Source organism: Bufo bufo, chromosome 3 (genome assembly GCF_905171765.1).
Source record: "Bufo bufo chromosome 3, aBufBuf1.1, whole genome shotgun sequence".
NCBI lineage: Eukaryota > Metazoa > Chordata > Amphibia > Anura > Bufonidae > Bufo > Bufo bufo.
In genome coordinates, this window is record NC_053391.1 from 461,866,184 (window position 1) to 461,885,176 (window position 18,993).

The 18,993-nt window shown below is 44.4% G+C and overlaps 1 protein-coding gene across 3 annotated transcripts in view; it reads right to left on the reverse strand.

Moving 5' to 3' along the window:
- MCF2L (MCF.2 cell line derived transforming sequence like) overlaps positions 1-6,346 on the reverse strand; it is a 345,945-nt gene extending 339,599 nt beyond the window's left edge. For all 3 annotated transcript variants that reach the window (XM_040425198.1, XM_040425200.1, XM_040425197.1), the window contains exon 1: positions 6,234-6,346. The gene's annotated coding sequence lies outside the window, so the exon portion shown is untranslated. The remainder of the gene's footprint in view (positions 1-6,233) is intronic.
- Between the last annotated feature and the right edge of the window lie 12,647 nt (positions 6,347-18,993).

Here is an 18,993-nt window from a genome sequence, read left to right on the forward strand (position 1 = left end):
GCTCCCTATTTTATGCTTCTTATCTGTCACTTGCTTTATTAGAGGGGCTGTTTCTGAGTGGATTCTGGTACTTATCTAATGGTTTGATGGTTCGTTAAATATTTATGATGGTGGTTTTTAATTATTTATAAAATTATTTATTCTGGCGTTACCCTTAATAAAGCATTGTGGCCATTTTTTTCCAAAGAAGTTGTCTTGTGTTTATTTTAGTAATAAGTTATAGCAGGGTTGAGGGTGCCATTTGCCTCCATGGCACCACTAGGTAAAACAGACGTGGAAATTGCAGAGCACTATGTGCCACTGATGTGAAAGGTGAACGTCGCCTACGAAGGTGCATGAGGGCGGGCAAATGCTACAGTGGAGCAGCTCACTGCCAAAATGAACCAGAGGGGTACCAGACATGTCTGAAACAGTTCAGTGAACCCTACTGTGTATGGGGCTCAGAAGTAGAAAGATGGTCATTGCACCTCTGCTAATTAAAGGGGTTTGAGTAATGGGTTTGTGAGATAATTATATGGCACTTAATAATATAGCTTGTGTTGAAATTCTGCACCATTTTCTATATTTTATCAGGTATGCCCCCTGTTTATAAAGTCTGTCCACATAGAGGTCCTGTCCATAAGATGGCGGCTGATGGAGAGTCATGTGACCAGGCAAATCACCTCCATGTGATGTCTCCTCCATTCAAACTCACTGTACCTGCCATCTGTACTTCACTGCTGGGAGTTTAGTACAGATGCAGTGTATTAGAATGGAGGTGATTTGCCTGGTCACGTGACCCTCCATCAGCAGCCATTGTATGGACGGGACTTCTGTGTGGAAAACACAAAAAACTTGGCCAACAAGGGGACATACCTTATGAAATATAGAAAATGGTGCAGAATTTCAACAAAGGCTATATTAGTAACTGCCTTATAGTCATCTAACATACACAAAGGTCAACAGTAACCAGAAAGTGGCCAACCTCTTTAAAGGGAATCTGTCAGCATCAAAATGGATCATAAACCGCCAGCAGTACCTTAACCTCTTGCCGCACACGTAACGCCGAAAGGCGTCATTCTGCGGCGCTCCCAGGCTACACTAACGCCGATTGGCGTCATCTCGCGTGAGCCGAGATTTCCTGTGAACGCGCGCACACAGGTGCGCGCGTTCACAGGATCGGAAGGTAAGCGAGTGGATCTCCAGCCTGCCAGCTGCGATCGTTCGCTGGCAGGCTGGAGATGCGATTTTTTTTAACCCCTAACAGGTATATTAGACGCTGTTTTGATAACAGCGTCTAATATACCTGCTACCTGGTCCTCTGGTGGTCCCTTTTGTTTGGATCGACCACCAGAGGACACAGGTAGCTCAGTAATATGTAGCACCAAGCACCACACTACACTACACCCCCCCTGTCACTTATTAACCCCTTATTAACCCCTGATCACCCCATATAGACTCCCTGATCACCCCCTTGTAAGGCTCCATTCAGACGTCCGTATGATTTTTACGGATCCACTGATATATGGATCGGATCCGCAAAACACATACGGACGTCTGAATGGAGCCTTACAGGGGGGTGATCAATGACGGGGGTGATCACCACATATAGACTCCCTGATCACCCCCCTGTCATTGATCACCCCCCTGTAAGGCTCCATTCAGACGTCCGTATGTGTTTTGCGGATCCGATCCATGTATCAGTGGATCCGTAAAAATCATACGGACGTCTGAATGGAGCCTTACAGGGGGGTGATCAATGACAGGGGGGTGATCAATGACAGGGGGGTGATCAGGGAGTCTATATGGGGTGATCACCCCCCTGTCATTGATCACCCCCCCTGTAAGGCTCCATTCAGACGTCCGTATGTTTTTTACGGATCCACGGATACATGGATCGGATCCGCAAAACACATACGGACGTCTGAATGGAGCCTTACAGGGGGGTGATCAATGACAGGGGGGTGATCACCCCATATAGACTCCCTGATCACCCCCCTGTCATTGATCACCCCCCTGTAAGGCTCCATTCAGACGTCCGTATGTGTTTTGCGGATCCGATCCATGTATCAGTGGATCCGTAAAAATCATACGGACGTCTGAATGGAGCCTTACAGGGGGGTGATCAATGACAGGGGGGTGATCAATGACAGGGGGGTGATCAGGGAGTCTATATGGGGTGATCACCCCCCTGTCATTGATCACCCCCCCTGTAAGGCTCCATTCAGACGTCCGTATGTTTTTTACGGATCCACGGATAGGATCCGCAAAACACATACGGACGTCTGAATGGAGCCTTACAGGGGGGTGATCAATGACAGGGGGGTGATCAATGACAGGGGGGTGATCAATGACAGGGGGGTGATCATGGAGTCTATATGGGGTGATCACACCCCTGTCATTGATCACCCCCCTGTAAGGCTCCATTCAGACGTCCGTATGTGTTTTGCGCCAGTGTGAAAGTAGCCTTAGCTGGCGGTCATAATAATGTGACTCGACTGTGTATCTTCCAGACTGAATCACAATTTCCCCCGCTCCCCAAATATGACCGTATCAAACCAACTCCATACTGTGACATATGTATAATCTCCTTATATTAGTTACATACTAGTAGGGTTCTCCACAGTCCCTCCACTACAGCGCTATCTGATTAATGAGGTTTATATAACCCTGACTCCCAGAAGCGGCAGGCATACTTGATAACACTCTCTAACAGGTGAGAATATTGTACATTTTCACTTTGCAAACATTCCCCATGGCCGCAGCATCTTCTATGGTTTAGCTGACTATGAAAGGAATTACAAAATGGACAAAGTGTGAAAACTTAGTGACAGAAACAAATCATGTCATTTTGTTAAGGTGTCATTAGAATTTCTCTCTTCCACACGTTTTTACATCGGGTGTAGAGCTGCATGATGAGCAGAAGAGCGTCAATCCTCCCACTCCTTGAAGGGTCTTGTGAGTGGTTCCTATTTTAATTAATAGGGTGATGTACACAAGGCTCTCTGGCATTATGTCAATACAAGGGCTCGTGCACGCGGTCGTGGCCGTTCTTGCAGTCCGTAAATTACGGATCCGCAAAACACGGATACCGGCCCTTTGAACGGAACGTTCTTCCATCTACAGAGCTGTCCAATTCTTGTCTGTAAAACAAACAAGTATAGGACATGTTCTATTTTTTTGTGGGTGCCGCGGAACAGATATACAGATGTGGACAGCACACAGAGTGCTGTCCACATCTTTTGTGGACCCATTGAAGTGAATGGATCAACATCCGACCCACAAAAAAATGTGGATCAGATGCGGACAAAAAACACGTTTGTGCGCATGAGCCCTAGTTCAGTAGATGCAAGGTAGGGCAGAGACACACATTATTATAAATCATTAGAATGCTGTGCAGTTCTGTGAAAAGACCAGCATCCATAACGGGAAATCACGCTCCCACACTGGACACGCTCCCTTAGGCCTAGTTCACACGAACATTTTTTTTTGCGAGTGTACGGGCCGTTTTTTTGTGTTCCGTATACGGTCCGTATACAGAACCATTCATTTCAATGATTCCGCAAAAAAAACCTGAATATGTTCCGTATGCATTCCGTTTCCGTATTTCCGTTTTGTTGAAAGATAGAGCTTGTCCTATATTTGGCCGTAAATCACGGGTCGTGCCTCCATTCAAGTAAATGGGTCCGCAAAAAAAAGGAACACATACGGAAATGCATCCGTATGTCTTCCGTTTCCGTTCCGTTTTTTCTGAACCATCTATTGAAAATGTTATGGCCAGCCCAATTTTTTCTATGTAATTACTGTATACTGTACATGGCATACGGAAAAACGGAACGGAAAAACGGAAAGTTAACACAACGGAACTCAAAAACGGAACAACGGATTAGTGAAAAACGGACCGCAAAAAACAATAAAAGCCATACGGTCGTGTGAACTAGGCCTTACAATGGGTCAACTGAGACTGGCATACCAGTGCGAAGCTCGGCAGGACTGACTTTTAGTGCAGCATGCAATGGTAACCTGGTGCACATCATTTACAAAATATAGCACAGCTACTGAGCTATGTATGCCACTGTGTGCAAAAAGGTCAGAAGTCTTTGGTAAATCGAATAGTGCCCACTTCCCAATACTTGTGAAAGACTTTCCTGCATCTGCTACAACATGGGGGTATACTCTACGGTATGTCGAGAGGAAAGAAGGTTTCTGCACGAACATAGAAAGGATTCTTTACTGTAAGAGCAGCGAGACTATGGAAGTCTCTGCCCTGGTGAACCCACTATGGGTGCTGGCATTTTTTCGAAGTGTTTATGAGTTTTGCCTTTTTCTAGTCAAATAATTATTTTGTCCAATATAGAGAGATCTATGGGACCTGAAAAAACACTATACTAAGATCATGATGTGACAAAAAATAAAATAAAAAAATGCACATTTAGGGTCCATTCACACGTCTGTAGTGTATTGCGGATCCGCAATACACCTGGCTGGCACCCCCCCATAGAACTGCCTATTCTTGTCCGCAATTGCGGACAAGAATAGGACATGTTCTATTTTTTTGCGGAGCCGCGGCCCGGAAGTTTGGGGCTGCGCTCCGGAAATGCGGATGCGGACAGCACAGTTTGCTATCTGCATCCATTCCTCCCCATTGAGAATGAATGGGTCCGCACCCGTTCCAGATATTGCGGAACGGATGCAGAACCATTTGCGGATGTGTGAATGGACCCCAAGGTTCAAAAAAACCACTACGAAAGAAAAAAAAGGATGTTTGTCCTGCCTTTAAAGTTTCCCAGCAAATGATATATAGGGAGATCAGCACTCCAAAGAAATAGTAGCAAGAGTGCATGCTTCCTAGACCAGGGTTCCCCAACTCCAGCCCTCAGGGCCCACCTGCTGGTCGGGATTTAGGGGTATCCCACAGAATGAATACCTGTGGTAAATCCTGATGGATGGACACTAATTATATCAGCTGCCCAATACTAAGGAAATCCTGAAAACATGACTGGTAGGTGGGCCCTGAGGACTGGAGTTGAGGAACCCTGTCCTAGACGATTGGTCCACCGTTCCCCATATGCAGCTGGGGGCAGCACTCCTCAGATAACTGTGAAACAAATGTGCTGTTTATTGAACAAACTCTTAGGCTGGTTTCACACGAGCGACTGTCACGCTCCGGACTCGCAGCGCAGCACCCGTCCTGACCTCCCAGCACTGCCGGGGTCGCATAGCATTATATTGATTTATGATGCTATGTAACCCTTAGAGGTCTGGAATGTATTAGATAACACTGACAGCATTATGTCAGTTATACAATGCATTCCAGAACTGTAAGGGTTACATAGCATCATAAATCAATATAATGCTATGCGACCCCGGCAGTGCTGGGAGGTCAGGACGGGTGTTGCGCTGCGAGTCCGGAGCGTGACAGTCGTGTGAAACCAGCCTTACAGGTGCGACTTTTCAAGGAGAAAGGCTGTTTGCCGAAACATTGCAACTGTTCAACACTGTTTCACAGTTAACTGAGGAGCACTGCCCCCCATTTTATGTTTTAAAAATTTCCCATAGACTCCACGCATCATCTGGAGCTAACAATTTTTTGGTTAGCAAAAATGCTGCAAAAAAACGTATGTGACCATGTCGACATGCTGAGAAAGAAAAATAGGAGGCAGCTTCTGCGTGATCGTCCAACATTTATTTATTTTTGGCTCACAACTTGGGTCAAATCCTGCGGACAGAAAACTCAACGTAAATGCCCCTAAAATAGATCAAGAACAAGGTCTGGGTGCATTGATTGTAACAATTTTACAAGTTACAATTACTGGGGAGGGGTCCCTGATTTAGTCTGATTGCCTGACTGGAGTCAGGAAGAATTTTTTTCTCTTAAAATGAGAAAAATTGGCTTGTACCTGATGGGAAAGGCTGAAATGGATGGACGTATGGATGGTCCATTTATCTGGATGTGCACTCCTGCAGTCAGATCTGAGCAGACTAGCATCATACACATATTACTGATGGTTTCCAGGTTAGTACCTATGGTCAGGTCTATGGCCACCTTGCCTATCCCAGCATTGCATGGTCCCTAGTACAGATGAGAGGGGCCCAGCCAGGACTGCAGGTGCAGACATGTCCTCTACAAGACTGGGGATGGTAATAATGCAGATCTGCCTCTGTGCCAGGATCCCGTCCATACAACCTGTGCCCATGGCCCGGACCCTCCATGCCAAGTAGAAAAGTTTACAGTGTGCAGGTGCGGCACTCACCTCTCACAGGGAGCCCCTCAGCAGCAGCAGTTCGTCCTCCGCTATCCTTCGCCTTCCCGGACAAACCTGCTCTGCTCCTGGCTGCACACGCCGGCTCTCTGCCCAGGCTGCCCGGCCATACACAGGCTGGAGGTGTGGACGGGGGGACAGACGAGGAGATGACAGACAGCACAGTCCTGGAGGCAGGAGCCGCAGTGACCCGCGGGCGACACCTAGCGGCGGCCACTAGAACAGCCCCGGGAGCCGTGGGCTGCACCTCAGCAGGTGGAGCGTTCCCTCAGCAACACAAAAACCCCCATATCAGGACGAAGGGAATGTGGCCCCTAAACCCTGCATTATGCTCACCAGCCTCCATCGCTTTATCTCTCCTGACTACATGTGGTGGGCACCTGAAGAAGGCTGTTACATTGTCATCTGTATACAGCCTCCCAATATATCATATAGGTAGACATGGAAGCGACGGTGTTCCACCTGAAGAAAATCCTGTGCACTTAGGGTATATTCACATTGAGAATTTTGGGCGCTGATTCCAATCTTAAAATGTGCCCCAAAAACCCCATTAATTTTAATAGGGAATCCACATGATAAACCTTGCAGCATTTTATGTGCATTTTTGCAATAGATTGGCCATAGACCCTACAGGGAAATTTCCTGGTGGGCCGATACCCAGGGGGCCACTTAATCCCTCCTCTAGGCAGTCATCAAGGTACAAAAAGAGCTGATGCTCTCAGAGTGAGGCCTCATGCACATGACCGTTGTTTTATTCCGTGTCCGTTGTTCCATTTTTCGTGATTTTCTGCGGACCCATTGACTTTCAATGGGTCCGTTGAGAACTCTGCTAATGCACCGTTTGTCATCTGTGATCCGTAGTTCCAGTCCATCAAAAAAATATAACCCGTCCTATTTTTTTCACGGAAACGGTTCACGGACCCATTTAAGTTTTCACGGATCCGTTGTTCCGTTTTTTGTTTCCGTTTTTCCGTTGCGTTTTTCCGTATGGCATATACAGTATACAGTAGATACATAGAAAAAATTGGGTTGGGTATAAAAATTTTAATAGATGGTTCCGCAAAAACGGAATGGATACGGAAGACATACGGATGCATTTCCGTATGTGTTCCGTGTTTTTTTACTTGAATGTGTTCCATTGACTTGAATGGAGCCACGGAACGTGATTTGCGGGCAATAATAGGACATGTTCTATCTTTCAACGGAACGGAAATACGGAAACGGAATGCATACGGAGTACATTCCGTTTTTTTTTGCGGAACCATTAAAATGAATGGTTACGGATATACGGACCGTATACGGTTGTGTGAAAGAGGCATTAATGAGGCTTGCAGAAATCTATGTGCTTGCTTGCCCCATTCAAATGAATAGAATAGATTTTCAGTCGCAGAATTGATTCTGCTACAAAATCGGCCGCGTGTGAAGGCGCCCTAAGGCTGGGTTCAGACCTGAGCGTCTTTGATATGCGCGTTTAACGCGCGTTTTTGACGAGCTTTTTTTGCGATAGTAAACGCGCGTTTGAGTGATTGACTGCAATGTCCTATGGCCACAAACGCGCGTCAAAACGCCCCAAAGAAGCTCAAGTACTTGTTTGAGCGTAGGGCGTTTTACAGCGCGTTTTTCAGCGCTGTAAAACGCTCAAGTGAGAACCAGGGCCATAGGGAAGCATTGGTTTTCATGTGTTGAGCGTTTTACAGCGCGTTTGAACGCGCTGTAAAACGCTCAAGTGTGAACCCAGCCTTAATGAACATGCTGCAGACATCAGATCTGCACTGCCGCGCCTTTTCCGCTGCATTTTGTGAACACAGCGTGTAGATGAGAATTCAGAAATCCTTATCCACTTTGCTGGTACTGTACAAAGCTGCACAAGAATCTGCAACGGCAAATCTACAGCTAATCAGTCACGTGTGAACCTGGCCTTAAAACCTGCAGCATGATGTTTGGGATTCCACACCTTCTGCAGAGTTTCCCCGCAGACTTCAATGGGGGTTTAACTGAAAATCCACAATAAAATATATAAAAAATGCACCATGCAGATTTTCGGCACGCAAAAGCTGCGCCATGTGCTGGTACCCTTCGGGTTCCTACATACAGGTGGAGGCTTACTAACAGAAAATCTGCCCAGATTGCTATGCGGTTTTCTGCAACTACGTTTTAGGGCTCATGCACATGACCGTTGCTTTTTTGGTCCGCAAATTGCAGATCCGTAAAACACAGATACCGCCCGTGTGTGTTCTGCATTTTGCGGAACGAAAATTTCTGACCTCTATAGAACTGTCCTATCCTTGTCTATAAAAGAATAGGACATGTTCTACTTTTTGTGGGGCCGCAGAACGGACATACGGATGCGGACATTACACGGGTGTGCTGTCCGGATCTTTTGCGGCCCCATTGATGTGAATGGGTCCGCATCCAACACACAAAAAATACGGATCGGATGCAGACCAAAAATATGTAGAGGTTAACATGTAGAGGTTAACATACAGAAGATCTGCGACAATTTCTGTGCATTTCTGTAACAAAAACACATAATACATAGACATAGCAGTTTTTTGTGTGGATTTGATGTGGTTTTGCTGCAGTTTTTTCAGCGTTTGGATTTCTGTTTACTGTCACTTTGTAGTCCCATTAACTCGCAGGTCTCAGTGCGACCACATTCACCACCATTACACCTTTCTACATTGTAATCTTCCCAAAGTCACCGGGTGACCTAGCCTGATTGTCCGCTAAGCCCTCACTGTAAGCCAAGTAACTCAATAATCACAGGGTTCATTTAAGCGTATTAGCGTTTTCTACTTTTTGCATTGGTCCAGCTCGGGATGTGCAGTCTCAGGAAGGGGGATGCGTCCGAGGCAGGCATGGGATTCAGCCAGTTCCCACAGGTGCTCCAGATCCGGTTGTTAAAATTACAGCGGCAGCTGGAGATGAGCGCTTCCATTCCATAGTTTAGCTCCTTTGGCTTTTTAAAAGTTGGGTGGTATGTGTGTGTAGTGTATATATGGTGTATTGTATGTGTACCATGTATATGGTGTATTTATGTGTGCTGCATATATATGGTGTATGTTCATGTAAACATGTGTCGTGACGCCCCGTGTCCGCCATTGAGTAGGGAACCTCTTGTTAAAAGTTTGAGGGCTCTTTCTTCTCGGCTGGAGGTGGCGAGGGGGGCTGACAGGGGACAAGCGGACAGTGGAAGGAGAGGAATAGTGTTGATCCCGAATATTCTAATCGCTAATTTTTATCGCATATATTAGCACTTCGAGAATTCGCGAATATCTAGAATATAGTGCTATATCTTCGTAATTGCGAATATTCTAGATTTTTTTTCATCAGTACCCATGATCCCTCACTGCTTCTTGCTTGTGGGCCAATGTGAAGGCTCCAATATCTTTGACTTGAGGAGTAGTGTTGATCGCAAATTTTCGCATTGTGAATTTTTTTATCGTGAATTTTCGGATTGCCGATATTCGCAATCAAGAAAACAATGACTGGAGATCACAAATTCGCAAATATATGACGAATATTCGCCCAAATATTCGCGACCTGCTGCTAATCACTGGAGAAGAAGAGGTTTACAGATCATCCCAAGGTAAAGGAAAAGATTAACCCTTCATGTTATCTCCAATCATATCAATCAAAAGGCTTTTGTTTCAAAAAAACAATGAAAATGTAATTCTTGCCCATCTAATCACTCCTCCAGGTCTAATTAGCTGTTTAACCCCTAAAATGCTGCTGTCAGTGCTGACTGTGGTTTTACAGAAAAAAATATCTAACAAAATCGCTTTTCTCCCACATACGTAAGGAATCGTTTTATTCCTAAAATGGTGGATACACATGTTACAAAGTGAAAGTAAGAAGCCCGGGAATGCAAGATCACCCATAATGTCGTGCAGACCGCCAATCAGCAGCTAGCCAGCGGCTGTGATGTCACAGCCCTATAAAAAGCCTCATCCATCGCAGTCTCCATCATTCCACTGTGAGCTGAGCATAGGGAGAGACGTGCATAGTGCAGGGACGGTGTAGAGAAATTGTAGGGAGAGTTTTTACACACTATAGGGTGAGCATAGGGAGACTGCAGGGACAATGCAGGGACTGTATTCTGAAGCTGAAGGGATCCATAGGAGACAGCACAGTTTACATCAATCCCTGTGTAGGGCACAGAGCTATCTAACTGAGTGGAGTCCACCTTGTTTAATAGATAAGCAATTCTATTAGGCCTTGATTCTCAAATTGGGGCGAATAAGCTGTGTAATACTACTGTTATTGGGGTGTCCACTTTGTTAACTATATAAGCAATTCTATTAGGCCTTGATTCTCAAATTGGGGTGAATAAGCCGCCTACTTCTACTGTTTTGGGGTGTCCACTTTGTTTATTACATAAGCAATTCTATAAGGCCTTGATTCTGTAATTGGGGTGAATAAGCTGTCTAATTCTACAGTTATTGGGATGTCCACTTGTCTGTCACAGTAACTGTTTCACTACCATAAAGGACTAGCTATGCACGTTGCAGCACTGCACAGTGATGTACACCCAGATACACTCTCCCTGTAGGCTGGGATATAGCTGATTTCACATGCTTTGTGACAAATTAATTCGGTCCGAATTGAATTTTTGAAAACTTTGCTAATCTCTAGTAAAGACCCATACTATAAACATAATATATTATTTATTGGTTATAGAAAACACAGTAAAAAAAAAAACAAATTATTTTGTGAAAAAAGTGTATTTATTGGGCAAGTAGTATAACAATAAAAACTGTAAAAATTCTGTGTCATCAAAATCGCACTGACCCGCAGAATATAGCTAACATGTTATTCATACCACCAAAGAAAATAAAAGCTATTTAATACAGGTTCCTATAAAAACTACAACTCAGCACAAAATCCAAGGTCTACATTTACCACGTTCACCTCACGCATTGCACCCGCGTGGAAATCTCGCCCGTGTGAAAGGGGCCTTAGGGCTGTTTCACACGAGCGAGTCTATGGCGGGAATCTCGCTCCGTGTGTGAGTGTGATCCTCCGCTCTGGACTTGCAGGAGCGCACGGCGTTATCATGATTTATAATGCTGTGTGCCTCTGCATGGCCTTTTTTCCACAGAATCATAGTGACATAAAGCTGTCAGTATGATTCTGTAGAAATAAAGTCAAGCAGAGGCACATAGCATTATAAATCATGATAACGCCGTGCGCTCCTGCAAGTCCAGAGCGGAGGATCACTCTCACACACGGAGCGAGATTCCCGCCATAGACTCGCTCGTGTGAAACAGCCCTTAGTCTTTTTTTTTTTTTTGTGAAATTGGCATTAGAACTTATGCACATTATCATGTGCTGCCCGTTCCGTGCATTGGGGACCGCAAATTGTGGTCCCCAAAGCACGGGCTCCACCCATGTGGCTGGCGTAGAAGGATGCAGACCCATTCCACTTGACTTGTTCTATTTTTTGTGGTGCAGAGGCACGGACAGAAAACCCACGGAAGTACTCTGTAGTGGTTCTGTGCCTCAAAAGTGAATGGGTCAGCATCCATGACCCAGTGGACAAACGGCTGGTGCCTGTATATTGCAGACCCGCTGTTTGCAGGCCACAATATGGGCCCGGGTGGCACACATTCGCGTGCATGATCCCTCAAGTAAAATGAGATGGCAATGAGCAGAAGGTTCTTCTAATGTATAGTATCTCATGCTTTATTTTCTACATGATTACAACCAATATAAAAAGAGTAGCAGCATCTTTTAAGTTTGTACTGTAGATGAAAATGGAATCATTTATATGTGTTCCTTGCATCAACAGCGGAAGAGTTTACATGACTCATCATGAAGTGAGAAGCCAAGATGGCTAGCGGTCATCCACAAATTTCACTTGGAGCTTGTATCTGGTAGACTTCATTGGACCTGTAATAATAAGCCATATGATGTAGGCACTGGTTGCCAACCAGCATTATGCTGGACATCAAATTGTGTAGAATGCTGTGAAAATGCTTTGTAAGCAGAAAGAGCGGAAATGCTGTATTTCTGAACAGAAAGTGAATACATCTTCTTTTGACATGAGGTTGATATGAGCTGTAAGAGAGCAAAGCACAGTTATAATGCTTGATTTTAGAAGACAGTGTGTAACAAGGACCGTAAAGCACTACATCTCCTGGAATTCATCAGGAACCAATGATCATGGATAATGATAAAATAATAAGCATAGTAAAAGGATTGTCTGACAAGATAACATTTATTTTAGACAAGGAACACGAGTTGAAAAAATGAATAAAGCGTTAGTCACCTCACCGATCCTGCGTGACCGATCCACCGCCTTCTCTTACTTCGTCCCCCTTGGCTCCACTTCTTGGTCCTGGCTTGACACACGCAGCCTATCTTTTACCGTTTCCTGTGCGTCAAGCCCAGATCAAGACTCAGAGATCAACTGGGAGCGTTAGGCCCCTTTCACAACATCGAGTTTTCCACGCATAGCACCCGCACTGAATCCTGACCCATGCATTTCAATGGGTCTGTGTACATGAGCATTTATTTCACGCATCAGTTCTGCATTGCGTGAAAAACGCAGCATGTTCTATATTCTGCGTTTTTCACGCAGCCCTGGCCCCATAGAAGTGAAAGGGGCTTCAGTAAAAAACGCAAGTGCAGATGCAATGCGTTTTTCACTGATAGTTGCTAAGACATGTTGCTTGTAAACCTTCAGATTTTTATCACGCGCGTGAAAAAACATCAAAACGCATTGCACCCGTGCGGAAAAAAACTGAGCAACTAAATACAATCGCAGACAAAACTGACTGAACTTACTTGCAAAATGGTGCGAGTTTCACTAAACACACCCTGAACGCGTCCGGAGCCAATCCGTCACGCTTGTGTGAAAGAGGTCTTAGAAAGGCAGTGGCATGGGGTTGGTGAGGTTAGTAATACTTCTTTTGTATTTTTCCAACCCATTCTGCCTCTTATCTAATAAAAATATTTTTTTCCATCTGACAACCCTTTAATATTTGTTCACATGATAATTCATGGAATAAGCATCCTAAGCCCCAATTCCAATATGCTATAATTTTAAAAAATTACCAATATATACAGTACAGACCAAAAGTTTGGACACACCTTCTCATTCAAAGAGTTTTCTTTATTTTCATGACTATGAAGGCATCAAAACTATGAATTAACACATGTGGAATTATATACATAACAAACAAGTGTGAAACAACTGAAAATATGTCATATTCTAGGTTCTTCAAAGTAGCCACCTTTTGCTTTGATTACTGCTTTGCACACTCTTGGCATTCTCTTGATGAGCTTCAAGAGGTAGTCCCCTGAAATGGTCTTCCAACAGTCTTGAAGGAGTTCCCAGAGATGCTTAGCACTTGTTGGCCCTTTTGCCTTCACTCTGCGGTCCAGCTCACCCCAAACCATCTCGATTGGGTTCAGGTCCGGTGACTGTGGAGGCCAAGTCATCTGGTGCAGCACCCCATCACTCTCCTTCATGGTCAAATAGCCCTTACTTTCAAAGTTTTCCCAATTTTTCGGCTGACTGACCTTCATTTCTTAAAGTAATGATGGCCACTCGTTTTTCTTTACTTAGCTGCTTTTTTCTTGCCATAATACAAATTCTAACAGTCTATTCAGTAGGACTATCAGCTGTGTATCCACCTGACTTCTCCTCAACGCAACTGATGGTCCCAACCCCATTTATAAGGCAAGAAATCCCACTTATTAAACCTGACAGGGCACACCTGTGAAGTGAAAACCATTTCAGGGGACTACCTCTTGAAGCTAATCAAGAGAATGCCAAGAGTGTGCAAAGCAGTAATCAAAGCAAAAGGTGGCTACTTTGAAGAACCTAGAATATGACATATTTTCCGTTGTTTCACGCTTGTCTGTTATGTATATAATTCCACATGTGTTAATTCATAGTTTTGATGCCTTCAGTGTGAATCTACAATTTTGATAGTCATGAAAATAAAGAAAACTCTTAGAATGAGAAGGTGTGTCCAAACTTTTGGTCTGTACTGTATATATATTTTTGCACTAATCAGTATTACATGTGAATATATTAAACTGCATCATAGATCTTATTTTGGAAAAATTATTACCTTCTCATCTTACAACTAGGGCTGTATTTAGAGTTCATGCAGCCCTAGCCACTTTAGAGCCACCCCTCCCCCCCACTGATGCCCATACAATTTAGAAAGCTGACGGACCAACGCTCCCTAGGCCATCAGCTATCCCGCTACACTAACCCCATACGCATGCACGCTTAATAGGGTTTTCCAGTAATGGATAATGATGACCTATCCTCAGTATAAGTCATCATTATCTGATCAGTGGGGGTTCGAGTCCTGGCACTGCTGATCAGCTGTTAAAGGGAGCCAGCCGCCATGCTCTCCGCTGTGGTGAGCGCAGCCGGATCCTGGCAGCTCTGCAAACACAGCACCGTACATAGTACAGGAGCTGTGCTTGGTATTGCAGCTCAGCCCCATTCATTGGGGATGAGCTGCAACTAGTCAATGTGACCGATGTACAGTGACGGACAAACGCTCCCTAGGCCATCACTGAGGATAGGTCATTAACCCTTTTGCTACCAGCACCGTACATGGGCAAACATGGCGCCCGCTAGAGCGTGCAGCATGGCCGGCGGGTCTCCGCTGTTTCAAACAGTAGAGACTCACGACTAATTACAGTGACTGGCAATAATGCCGATCGTGGTCATTAAATCATTTAGATGCCTTGATCAAGTGAGATCATAGCATCTAAAGGGTGAAAAACCTGGAACCTTGCACTTCTGGGCTTCTTACCGGCATCCTCTACGGCCAATGAGGATGCCTGTAATTGGTTTCAATGCGTTAGGTCTCACTGAAGAGACCCAGTGTATTGAAGCTGAAATATTTATTTTGACCAGCAGGCCAACATAAGAAATGAGCAATTCTGAACAATTAATAAATAGATAAATAACAAAAAATATAAACATAATGAGTATCACCGTGAACGAAAATGACCGTACTATTAAAATCTAAAAATATTTTTCCAATATGGCGAATTTCGTAATGGAAAAAGGGTCAAAATGGCCAATTTGCCATTTTTTCATCGCTTTTCTTACCCCTCTTACCAATTTTTTTTTATAAAATGTGATCAAAAAGTCACACACACAGATTTTCCTGCAAAAAATGAGCCCCCACACAGCTCAGTACATATAACTATTAAAAAGTTATGGGGGTCAGAATATAGTGATGTAAAAATAAAATTCTCAACCTTTAAATTTATTTTTACACTATTTAGGCATAAAAACCTATACATATGTGGTATCGTTGTAATCGTACTGACCCAGAAAATCAAGGGCACAGGTCAGTTTTGCCACAAACAGAACGCCGTGGGAACAAAACCCGTAAAGCAGTGGAGGAATTGCGTTTTTTTCCAATTCCACACCATTTGGAATTTTTTTCTGCGTCCCGCTACATTGTATGCCATATTAAATGGTGGCATTAGAAAGTACAACTTGTCCCGCGAAAAATAAGCCCTCATACAGCTATGTGAACGGTACAATAAAAAAGTTATGTCTCAAGGCAGATAGGGAAGAAAAATGAAAATTAAAAAACAAAATACAGTGGGATGCGAAAGTTTGGGCAACCTTGTTAATCGTCATGATTTTCCTGTATAAATCGTTGGTTGTTACAATAAAAAATGTCAGTTAAATATATCATATAGGAGACACACACAGTGATATTTGAGAAGTGAAATGAAGTTTATTGGATTTACAGAAAGTGTGCTATAATTGTTTAAACAAAATTGGGCAGGTGCATAAATTTGGGCACTGTTGTCATTTTATTGATTCCAAAACCTTTAGAACTAATTATTGGAACTCAAATTGGCTTGGTAAGCTCAGTGACCCCTGACCTACATACACAGGTGAATCCAATTATGAGAAAGAGTATGTAAGGGGGTCATTTGTAAGTTTCCTTCCTCTTTAAATTTTCTCTGAAGAGTAGCAACATGGGGGTCTCAAAACAACTCTCAAATGACCTGAAGACAAAGATTGTTCACCATCATAGTTTAGGGAAAGGATACAGAAAGCTGTCTCAGACATTTCAGTTGTCTGTTTCCACAGTTAGGAACATATTGAGGAAATGGAAGACCACAGGCTCAGTTCAAGTTAAGGCTCGAAGTGGCAGACCAAGAAAAATCTCGGCTAGACAGAAGCGACGAATGGTAAGGACAGTCAGAGTCAACCCACAGACCAGCACCAAAGACCTACAACATCATCTTGCTGCAGATGGAGTCACTGTGCATCGTTCAACCATTCACTTTACACAAGGAGATGCTGTATGCGAGAGTGATGCAGAGGAAGCCTTTTCTCCACCTACAGCACAAAAAGTGCCGCTTGAGGTGGGCTAAAGCACATTTGGACAAGCCAGCTTCATTTTGGAATAAGGTGCTGTGGACTGATGAAACTAAAATTGAGTTATTTGGCCATAACAAGGGGCGTTATGCATGGAGGAAAAAGAACCCAGCATTCCAAGAAAAACACCTGCTACCTACAGTAAAATATGGTGGTGGTTCCATCATGCTGTGGGGCCGTGTGGCCAGTGCAGGGACTGGGAATCTTGTCAAAGTTGAGGGACGCATGGATTCCACTCAGTATCAGCAGATTCTGGAGACCAATGTCCAGGAATCAGTGACAAAGCTGAAGGTGCGCCGGGGCTGGATCTTTCAACAAGACAACGACCCTAAACACTGCTCAAAATACCACTAAGGCCTTTATTCAGAGGAACAAGTACAACGTTCTGGAATGGCCATCTCAGTCCCCAGACCTGAATATAATTGAAAATCTGTGGTGTGACTTAAAGAGAGCTGTCCATGCTCGGAAGCCATCAAACCTGAATGAACTAAAGATGTTTTGTAAAGAGGAATGGTCCAAAATACCTTCAACCAGAATCCAGACTCTCATTGGAACCTACAGGAAGTGTTTAGAGGCTGTAATTTCTGCAAAAGGAGGATCTACTAAATATTGATTTTATTTATTTTTTGTGGTGCCCAAATTTATGCACCTGCCTAATTTTGTTTAAACAATTATAGCACACTTTCTGTAAATCCAATAAACTTCATTTCACTTCTCAAATATCACTGTGTGTGTCTCCTATATGATATATTTAACTGACATTTTTTATTGTAACATAAATGTGTAGAGTGAATCTCTAAATCGCACATCCTCATACCTATGCTTCTGATATACAACTGTTTATGAATTATCAGCATTTCTTATGATAAAACATGGCTATCTAGCGATGCTATCAATCATTTGCTGTGCACTATAAAGAGACAATTAGTATACAGTTTGATCAAAGCGCATAGGCCCACTTACCGCGACAAGGGTGTCTCTAGTTTAAGTGGGAACCTACTCTAACCATGGCGCAGAGCCGTGCGGCGACCGCCACGCCTCCACATCGCTCCAGCAGGCAACGGGATCCGGCAGCCGCATAGCAGCCCCACTGTACAGTGAGGCCGCATGGGCCCCGGGTCCCATCACTCCACCAGCACGGCATAGAAGCAAAGACGGCCGCCGTCCAGCGCCGCATGTGAACTGGTGCAAATGGCTCACCTGTTCACAGCCTCTCAGGAACTCCAACTGAGATGTGGTAGGAATTTATAGACCCTTTGCAGACTTCTGCTAATTAAAAAGCACCTGATCCACATGGGGAGGAGTGCTGACTCAGGGGAGGGGGGAAAAGAAGTGTATAGCATGAATAGTATAAATGTGTAGAGTGAATCTCTAAATCGCACATCCTCATACCTATGCTTCTGATATACAACTGTTTTCAATTATCAGCATTTCTTATGATAAAACATGGCTATCTAGCGATGCTATCAATCATTTGCTGTGCACTATAAAGAGACAATTAGTATACAGTTTGATCAAAGCGCATAGGCCCACTTACCGCGACAAGGGTGTCTCTAGTTTAAGTGGGAACCTACTCTAACCATGGCGCAGAGCCGTGCGGCGACCGCCACGCCTCCACATCGCTCCAGCAGGCAACGGGATCCGGCAGCCGCATAGCAGCCCCACTGTACAGTGAGGCCGCATGGGCCCCGGGTCCCATCACTCCACCAGCACGGCATAGAAGCAAAGACGGATAAGAAATGCTGATAATTCATAAACAGTTGTATATCAGAAGCATAGGCAAGAGGATGTGCGATTTAGAGATTCACTCTACACATTTATACTATTCATGCTATACACTTCTTTTTCCCCCCTCCCCTGAGTCAGCACTCCTCCCCATGTGGATCTGGTGCTTTTTAATTAGCAGAAGTCTGCAAAGGGTTTATAAATTCCTACCACATCTCAGTTGGAGTTCCTGAGAGGCTGTGAACAGGTGAGCCATTTGCACCAGTTCACATGCGGCGCTGGACGGCGGCCGTCTCTGCTTCTGTGCCGTGCTGGTGGAGTGATGGGACCCGGGGCCCAGGTGGCCACACTGTACAGTGGGGCTGCTATGCGGCTGCCGGATCCCGTTGCCTGCTGGAGCGGTGTGGAGGCGTGATGGTCGCCGCACGGCTCTGCGCCATGGTTAGAGTAGGTTCCCACTTGAACTAGAGACACCCTTGTCGCGGTAAGTGGGCCTATGCGCTTTGATCAAACTGTATACTAATTGTCTCTTTATAGTGCACAGCAAATGATTGATAGCATCGCTAGATAGCCATGTTTTATCATAAGAAATGCTGATAATTCATAAACAGTTGTATATCAGAAGCATAGGCAAGAGGATGT